The sequence below is a fragment of the Dendrobates tinctorius genome, unplaced genomic scaffold (assembly GCF_039654945.1).
Source record: "Dendrobates tinctorius isolate UK_male_01 unplaced genomic scaffold, ASM3965494v1 ptg000446l, whole genome shotgun sequence".
In the NCBI taxonomy this organism is placed as follows: Eukaryota; Metazoa; Chordata; class Amphibia; order Anura; family Dendrobatidae; genus Dendrobates; species Dendrobates tinctorius.
The window spans coordinates 1,307,482-1,315,602 of NW_027362108.1; positions in this window are offsets into that span (position 1 = coordinate 1,307,482).

Consider the following 8,121-nt stretch of genomic DNA (forward strand, 5'->3'; position numbering starts at 1 on the left):
CCGGCCCCTACCACATTTGCATCCAAAGCTAAACACATTACTGCAGCTTATCACACCCAGGGCCGGACTGGCCATCGGGCATTTCTGGAAAATGCCAGAACGGCCGAACCCTGTAGTGGGACGCACGATCAGTAATCCTCTTCACGCTGTCAGCTGCTAAAAATCACGGCCGCCACATGAAATTTGTGGCTGCGGTCTGACATGGCGTCCTCGAGAGAGTTAGGTGGGGGATGTAACGCCAAGGCACCCAGCCGCTCGGACAAGCCTCTGCGAAAGAGTCCTCGGAGTGCGGCGTCGCTCCAAGAGACCTCTGCCGCCCAGCGGCGGAACTCAGAACAAAACCACTCAGCTGTGTGTTTCCCCTGACAGACACTCATCACCATGTCCTCTGCCAATCGCACTCGGTCAGGTTCATCATAAATGTGCCCGAGGGCCTCAAAGAATGCGTTCACTAACATACGTTCAGGAGCAGAGGAAGACAGAGAGAAAGCCCATGCTTGCGGAGCCCCCCGAAGTAGGGAAATAATGACCCCCACCCTCTGGAACTCATCCCCAGAGGAGCGGGGCCTTAGAGAAAAAAAAAAGCTTGCATCCTTCTCTGAAAGACCTGAACTCCTTTTTATCCCCTGAGAAAAGTTCTGGTAACTTGACCGGAGATTCGGGGGACGCTAATGACACATCCCTACCCCCAGAACCAGAAGCCCCTGCATCAACAGCCCCCTGCACAGTAACCACCAACTGTTGCTGGGTATGGGCCATCGTGCGTTGTTCCACATTGAGCTTATGGAACATTTGGCTCAGGTGCTTGACCTGATCAGCCAAGGCTTGTATGGGATCCATGAGGATAACACACACTTTTTTTTTTTTCTTCAGAAAAAAACAAAAAAAAACAAAAACTGAAAGGGTCAGTTATAATGTCAGAGACACCGCACTACACTTGCTCATAGAGCCAGTACGCGTGTCCTGAGTACAGAAGCAGTGCTAAACGAGGTACAGGAGGAATAAACAGACGGGAGGTCAGACAAAGCCAAAGGTCATACACAGGATCACAGTACAGTACCAGGAATGAGACAGAGCGGATAATCAGGGCCAAGCAGAGATCAAAACCAAACAGACATATAAGGTACCAGGCAGAATCCAAAGCGATATCCAGAGAACAGACCGAGTCATACACAGAGAATCAAGTAACCAGAACACAGCACAAACACACTCAGGGGTCACCACACAAATGCCAAGGGCAAGAGTATAACTGACAGGGATGGGAGCGTCCTGAGGCTATAAGAAGCCTCCCCCAGACCCAGGGAGAGGCCACAATCATAGCCCCAGGTGTGCAGGTAAGCCTGCATTGGGATCACAACCTTTAACCCCAGAAATGCCAGTCATCAGCACTGGTTCCAAACATTAACCCCACGTGTGCGAGTCAAACCTGCACTGAGATCATGACAATGAGCCTGTACATCGATTCCTATATACAGTATGAGGCTGCATATAGCCTCTTATATACAGTGTGAGCCCACATAGCCTCCTGTATACAGTATGAGGCCACATATAGCCTTCTATATACAGTATGAGCCTGCACATTGCTTCTATATACAATATGAGCCCACATAGCCTCCTATATACAGTATGAGCCTGCACATCGCCTCCTATATACAGTATGAGGCCACATATAGCCTCCTATATACAGTATGAGCACCCACATATAGCCTCCTATATACAGTTTTTGCCTCCTATATACAGTATGAGCCTGGACATTGCTTCCTATATACAGTATGAGCCTGCACATAGCCTCCTATATACAGTATGAGCCTGTACATCACTTCCTATATACAGTATGAGCACCCACATATAGCCTCCTATGTACAGTATGAGCCTGCGCATTGCTTCCTATAAATAGTATGAGCATCCACATAGCCTCCTAAGTACAGTATGAGCCTCCATATCGCTTCCTATAAACAGTATGAGCCTGCACATCGCTTCCTATAAACAGTATGAGCCTGAAAATCGCTTCCTATATACAGTATGAGCCCACATATAGCCTCCTGAATACAGTATTTGCCTCCTATATACAGTGTGAGTCCCCATATAGCCTTCTATATACAGTATGAGCCTGCACATCGCTTCCTATATACAGTATGAGGCCACATATAGCCTCCTATATACAGTATGAGCACCCACATATAGCCTTCTGTATACAGTATGATGCTGCATATAGCCTCCTATATACAGTATGAGCCTGTACTTCGCTTCCTATATACAGTATGAGGCCGCATATAGCCTCCTATATACAGTATGAGCACCCACATATAGCCACCTGAATGCAGTGTTTACCTCCTATATACAGTATGAGCCTGCACATTGCTTCCTGTATACAGTATGAGCCTGCACATAGCCTCCTATATACAGTATGAGCCTGTACATCGCTTCCTATATACAGTATGAGGCTGCATATAGCCTCCTATATACAGTATGAGCCCACATAGCCTCCTGTATACAGTATGAGGCCGCATATAGCCTTCTATACACAGTATGAGGCCGCATATATTCTCCTATATACAGTATGAGCCTGCACATTGCTTCCTATATACAATATGAGCCCACATAGCCTCCTATATACAGTATGAGCCTGCACATCACTTCCTATATACAGTATGAGGCCACATATAGCCTCCTATGTACGGTATGAGCCTGCACATCGCTTCCTATAAACAGTATGAGGCCGCATATAGCCTCCTATATACAGTATGAGCACCCACATATAGCCTCCTGAATACAGTTTTTGCCTCCTATATACAGTATGACCCTGCACATTGCTTCCTATATACAGTATGAGCCTGCACATAGCCTCCTATATACAGTATGAGCCTGTACATCACTTCCTATATACAGTATGAGGCCGCATATAGCCTCCTATATACAGTATGAGCATCCACATATAGCCTCCTATGTACAGTATGAGCCTGCGCATTGCTTCCTATAAACAGTATGAGCATCCACATAGCCTCCTATGTACAGTATGAGCCTGCACATCGCTTCCTATAAACAGCATGAGCCTGCAAATCGCTTCCTATATACAGTATGAGCCCACATATAGCCTCCTGAATACAGTGTTTGCCTCCTATATACAGTGTGAGTCCCCATATAGCTCCTATATACAGTATGAGCCCCTATATAGCATCCTTTATCTAACTGCATTTACCTTGGTATCATTAATTTTCTATGAGACTGCTCTGTTCTCATATTGTGCATTTATGCATTTAATAGGGCTTAATGGAATGATTGCGCTTGTTACACATCAACTCTAGATGCGCTCACTTATTAGACTTTGGTTGGGGCAACTTTAAAATATAATAATGATAATGGTCCTGTCTAGTGACAAGTTTATTTTACAGGCTTCTGGAGAAAGGCACAATACCAGTCATTCAAGGGTTAATTCTTTGGAACACTGAGAGGGACTTTCTAGCCAATGAAACCACAGTATAAAACACCTGTGATAACTATGGCAACTGCGCTGATGTCATAAACACATGCATCTATGATGCAGGAGAAGATTCCAGAACCACAAGTCATTCAGCCGTAGACGGAGCCATACTTGATGTGTCTGGAGACCTGGAGCTTCATCACTCCACAATGGGAGGAAGGGGACACCGCCTAGCCAGCCAGATCAGCCATAGCGCCTAGCCAGCCAGATCAGCCATACCGCCTAGCCAGCCAGATCAATGGGGTGACAGATGTTGCAGCCAGATCTCCCTCACGTCCGGTACTGGCCGCCTTCACTTTATGTGTACGGCCTGGAGAGGTCGCATTAGGCTTCTCCAAAACAAATATGACACAATGTACAAATTCAGGTACAATTTGCTGTTACATGTTGGCACTAACCTTCTAAGCCCAAGGGAAGGGCAGTCCTGCAGCCATGGTTCCCTAGAGGTTTGCACCACAGGGGGTTTTTCCTCTCCTGAGTGCTGAAGGACGATTCTTCGTGAGTCGGGGGTTCTGCCATTTTCAGTGTCTCTTTCATAGTAATTGGCTGATTCTAAATTTCAGACACTGAAAGAAATAATAATGATGAGATTTGGAATAAAATTTGGTCAATTTAACATCCAATAAAAGTGTTTTGTGTGTTTCTTTCACAATCTTCGGTTGGTGATATTTTGTTGGGGATCAGGATCCAGCATCTATGATCAAGGTCAAGGTCAAGGAAATTCTTATCCTCTGTTGCTGACAACTTTATCTTCCAAAAGGTAAGGGAGAAAACAAGGGGAACTGCTACCTTGGATCTAATCCTTATAAACAGGGAGGAAATGGTTGAGGAGGTAAAAGTGGCTGGGACCCTAGGAGGTAGCGACCATGCTATTTTAGAATTTTGGATAACTAGAGGTGGAAGACCTGTGAAGACTCAGACGTCAAGGTTAGATTTCAGAAAGGCAGATTTTAAGGGATTCAGAAAGAGAATTGGAGGGATCCAATGGCTGGATATCCTTAAAGACAAAAATGTCCAGGAAGGATGGGAAATCTTGAAAAATGAAATTCTCAATGCACAGTTGTTAACAATTCCGAAAAGAGGGAAGAATAGGAAGCATTTAAGGAAACCAGGATGGATGAACACAGAACTTAAGCACATGCTAAAAAGGAAGAAAAAAATGTTTATAAAATGGAAAGAGGGAGGCATATCTAAAGAAGAATATAATGCTGTCTGCAGAACCTGCAGGGCACAAATCAGATTTTCTAAAGCTGAAAATGAACTGAGGCTTGCAAGAGATGTCAAAAGCAATAATAAAGGATTTTGGGGATATGTCAAAAGTAAAAGAAAAGTCAAAGATGCTATAGTATTTTTACAGGATGAAAATGATGAAATGGTAAGACAGGATGTTGAGAAGGCTGAACTTTTAAATTCCTATTTTGCATCTGTTTTCTCTCAGAAAGGAAATGCAACATCAACTGTTATTCACTGTCCTATTAAGGGAATAGAAGAATCCAGGATATCTATAAACAGAAAGATAGTGAGGAAACACTTAGCTAACCTAAATGAATTCAAGTCTCCAGGTCCAGATGAATTACTCCCCAGAGTACTGAAGGAGATAGCAGAAGAAATTTTTGAACCCCTCTCCATAATCTTTGAAAATTCTTGGAGAACAGGAGAAGTGCCAGAAGACTGGAGAAGAGCAAATGTTGTTCCTATCTTCAAAAAGGGGAAGAAGGTGGACCCAGGCAACTATAGGCCGGTGAGTCTGACTTCTATACCAGGAAAGATCTTTGAACAAATTATTAAACAACATGTATGTCAATACCTGGATAAGAATGAAGTGATTAAACAGAGTCAGCATGGGTTTGTAACTGATAAGTCATGTCAGACTAACTTAATTTCCTTCTATGACGGTATCACTGATTGGGTGGATCAAGGAAATGCTGTAGATATAGTATATCTTGACTTCAGCAAAGCATTTGACAAAGTCTCTCATACAATCCTTATTGAAAAAATGACTAAGTATGGAATGGACAAGGCAACTGTTAGGTGGATTCATAACTGGCTTAGTGATCGGACCCAAAGAGTGGTCGTAAATGGCTGCACATCCAGTTGGAAGAATGTGTCAAGTGGGGTACCACAGGGCTCTGTCCTGGGCCCTGTATTGTTCAACATCTTTATCAACGATTTAGATGAAGGAATTGAGGGTAAACTGATTAAATTTGCTGATGACACAAAGCTAGGAGGGATAGCTAATACTAGAGAAGAGAGAGAGAGGATTCAAAAAGATTTAAATAAACTGGAGAAGTGGGCAGCAACTAACAGAATGGTTTTTAACAGGGAGAAATGCAAAGTACTACATCTGGGCAATAAAAATGAAAAAAGCATATATAGAATGGGAGGAATAGGGCTAAGTGACAGCACATGTGAAAAAGACTTGGGTATACTAATAGATCACAGACTGAATATGAGTCAACAGTGTGATGCAGCAGCAAAAAAGGCAAATGCAATTCTAGGATGTATTAACAGAAGCATACAGTCTAGATCACGTGAAGTCATTATTTCCCTCTACTCCTCTTTGGTCAGACCTCATCTGGAATATTGTGTCCAGTTTTGGGCACCACATTTTAAAAAAGACATCAACAAACTGGAGCAAGTTCAGAAAAGAGCGACCAGAATGGTGACCGGTCTGCAAACCCTGTCTTATGAGGAAAGGTTGCAGGATTTGGGAATGTTTAGTTTGCAAAAGAGAAGACTGAGAGGAGACTTAATAGCTGTCTACAAATATCTAATGGGCTGTCACATTGTAGAAGGATCAACTTTATTCTCATTTGCACAAGGAAAGACTAGAAGCAATGGGATGAAACTGAATGGGAAGAGACACAGATTAGATATTAGAAAAAACTTTTTGACAGTTAGAGTGATCAATGAGTGGAACAGGCTGCCACGGGAAGTGGTGAGTTCTCCTTCAATGGAAGTCTTCAAACAGAGGCTGGACAGACATCTGACTGGGATGATTTAGCGAATCCTGCTTTGAGCAGGGGGTTGGACCAGATGGCCCAGGAGGTCCCTTCCAACTCTATGATTCTATGATTCTATGATTCTATGATTCTATGATCAAGCCATGAAGCCAGATATGAAGTCAGAGCAATTTAACCCTGCGCTGGAAGACAGGACGGAGCAGAGATGACAAAGTGTGACTGCACAATTAGCACAAGTTCACACTCTTCCTCCCATTCAGATACATGAGGGGATTCAGGGCAGAGTTGGGACTAAAAAGCAGCCCTGGCACACAAAATTCACCAGCCCACATACAATAAGTGTCCTCAACCCAAATCGTAGAACACTGATAGGTCATGTAGGATTTTGTTTTATCCGTTACCAGGGCTGAAACAAAGTATTTTGGGTGCCCAAGGCAGATGAAGCCGAAGGCGCCCATTTTGCATCTCTACCCAGCTAATTCTTCCCTTTTCCATTAGGTCTATGACATCATGTGATTAATAACTGATGAGCTGAATCCTTCTAAGTCAAGCCCATATACATTTGTATCTCATGAACCTACAACTCCCAGTATGTCCTTAACAATGGTAAGGAGATGCTGGGAGTTATCAGTCTTTATCAGACTGTGGACTATACAGGAACCATAGTACTGATGAGACGCAGTCAGTACCAATAGCTAAAAATGTACATCCTGGTACCTTATAGGTGACCTCTTCTCAGATTGAGTCTTTTCTTTCTCTTAGGCCTGTTTCACACTTCAGTTTTCTGGCGTTAGTCAAAATCCGCCAGTGTGCAAAAACGGATCCGTTTCCGTTTTGTGGCAAACGGATGCAACTGGATCCGTTTTTTGTACGGATCCGCTTTAGACGCTAGTGCATGAAATTTAAAGTAAGGCCTGTTTCACGAGAGAGATATTTAGCTGCCAGAGTGGGATTTGGGGTTAAATATCATGAAAGGACATTCATTCGGGCATGCTCAGTATAAAAAGGAGGATCCGTTGGCGGATTCCGTCAATTAACGGTTGGCAACGGATCCACCGCCTTTTCTCATCCACATCTCGCTTCTTAAGGCCCCTTTCACACTCCAGTCTTTTGCAATCAGTCACAATCCGTCAAAGTGTTCAGATCCGTCAAGTGGACGGATCCTGCGTATATTGCAAAAAACTGATGCACTGGATCTGTTTTTATGACTGATCCGTTGTAGCAGCCTTGCTGTAGGAATTAAAGAAACAGAATTCTGGAGAGAGAGAGAGAGAGAGAGGGATTTTGTGCCAGAATAGAAAAAGCAGCCGCAGGGGTTAAAATAAAGGAAGAAAAATGATTCCGGTCATGCTCAGTTTTAAAAGACGGAATCCGTCGCTATCCGACTTTTCGACGTACACAAAAAACGTTCATCTGTCCCATGTCTCCGGCCGATGGACAGAGATTTTCTGACGGATCCGTTGGACGACGGATGAAACGTGTGGCCATCCGTCACAATCTGTCACTAATACAAGTCTATGAGAAAAAACGGATCCAGCATGAAAAAATGATGGAAAGCCAAAATTATAAATATATATATTGTATACCAAATTATAATGTGATGACATAAAAATCTGAATAATAAATATATCAATACATCTTGCCAAAATTAGTATAATATAAACACAAAAAATAGAA